Genomic DNA, 2,203 nt, shown 5'->3' with positions numbered 1-2,203 from the left:
GTGTGTGTGCGTGCGTGTGTGTGTGTGTGCGCGTGTGTGTGTGTGTGCGTGCGCGTGTGTGTGTGTGTGTGGCCTTGTATTTAATACATTGTAAGACAGAAGCATTTTCCTAACACATCACATTGTGTGACTGATTGGTCCTTATGTGGCTTGTTTGTCAGTTAAGTGTGAATAAAGACAATTATAAAGTCGTGCTTCTCACGTCCCTCCTGGCAGCTCACCATGCCCCCCTGGGGGCCGCACCCCACTATTTCAGAAGTACTGCCTTAAGTAATGTTTCAAATGCAAAGTTTATTAGTGCGTTTTAGGCTTCTTGCTGTAAGACTGTAGAATGAAGACAGTTAAAGGGATCCATGATTAGTTGTAACAATAGACCTTATTTGAGCAATATTTATTTTTTATGTAAAAACAATGCATTAACAATACTGTAGGCTGTTTAGTTTTTATACATTTTAATAAAATATTGTCACATTAACATTGTCCTGTTCATGCTGCAATGCATTCTGGGTAAATGACATCTACTTGGTTCAACTGCACTATCTCTGTCCAGCCAAAACAGCGATGAGTAACATCATTAAACCTTTTCAAATAAACTGAACAGGAGCGCGTTGAAGTTGATGGGAATGTAGAAATCACAAGAGGTGATGAAGGTGAGGAGGAACAAACAGGAAGAGGACAGTCGGCTGTTTGCTGCTACTGCTGCCACCTTCAGCTTTGTAAATGAAACAATGACTAACACTTATCTCTGGTCCACTGTGTGATCCAGTAAGTACTTCTATAGCTCTGTGTCCAGTAACAGCTGTTTAGGGTCTGGCCTTCAGTCCGGTGTTGGTCTGTGGTTTCACATTCAGCTCTGCTAGCATTTAGCAGAGCTTCCAGTGCTGCCTGTTCGGATGTTTCTCCTAGCATTTTTCGTTCTCTATCCGGCGTTTGTGGATAGAAATTGTCGGCACAGCTTTTGTTTTTAATTTAAGGTAATGATCACCTGCTTGGTCAGTTTTACTCACACAAATGACTCAAAGTCTTCTGGCGAGAAATACTCAAATACTAAATACAAATAGGTCCTCTGGAAGTTGTGTTCAGCTCTCTTCCATTGATCTCTTCGTTTTTCATGTGGGAAGTGATCCAGATTCACCTCACTGTTTTTTATTTCATTTTTTATTACAGTCAACAGTGACACAGTGTGGCATTATCTAAAATGACACAAGTCAAACACAATATGATAAACAACAACTCGGGTAGTTAACCTTCCTGTGTTTACTCTGTACATTCCAGTACAGAAGTAATTATGAGTTCTGGCGTATCACAAACAGCAATTTTTAGTTAATAGAAAAATTACAACATGTTCAACTGATCACTATAAGACTAACAACAAATGACAGAGTAGTTTAATATCAACACATAAAGCTACATAACTTTTCAAAGTTTGATAATTATAACTGTTATATTTGTCAAAGATTATGATTTCTTAGTTAATGGCAAGTCGTCATTTGAAACAATGTCAACTTTGTATTGTCATTATTTACCGACTGACAATGACAACAGTTACATTTACGACTTCATGTTCATTACAGTGTTATGTATATGCGACTGTCATGTTACACGGTGGAAAATGTGATTTTTGATATTGGGTTGTATTTTTGCATTTTGTATTTTTGTTTTCTCCTTTAGCTCCTCAAAGACACTTTGAACTGGTCATCTAATAATGAGGCGGAGCCAGTAATTACTGCTCACACAGGTGTTGGCAGAGAGTAAATGAAGTCACACCAAATGAGCTCAGGCAGAAGGAAGAGGAGAGCTGAGATGGTGGGTGACAAACACAGATGTCATCCAGGCTCAGAAGCAAGAATCCCAGCACTAGCCGCCCAGTCCAGGGAGGTGGACAGATAATCGGGCGGAAAGGAGCCTCAGAACACAGGTCCAGATCGGCCGCGTGCTTGAGGAGTGCGCTGCAGAGGTCGCTACGCTCGTGAGCAACACAAGTGTGGCTCAATCAGTGGCTCACAGTACCAAACGTTGCCCTTCACCTGGTGACTAAAGGACAATTGTGGACTCCTGTTTATGTAAAGATAAACTGTTTCATTTAAGATGAGGATGGATTAGAATGAAATATGTTCAACCTAATGTTTTCCTTGGGTGTTTGGAGTTTCTTGCCAAAGATGGAGTGTGGGACCATACTGGTCACACACAGCCCTTCAAATAA

This window comes from Poecilia reticulata, linkage group LG16 (assembly GCF_000633615.1).
Source record: "Poecilia reticulata strain Guanapo linkage group LG16, Guppy_female_1.0+MT, whole genome shotgun sequence".
NCBI classification, from domain to species: Eukaryota; Metazoa; Chordata; class Actinopteri; order Cyprinodontiformes; family Poeciliidae; genus Poecilia; species Poecilia reticulata.
This window is presented reverse-complemented; position numbering follows the sequence as displayed.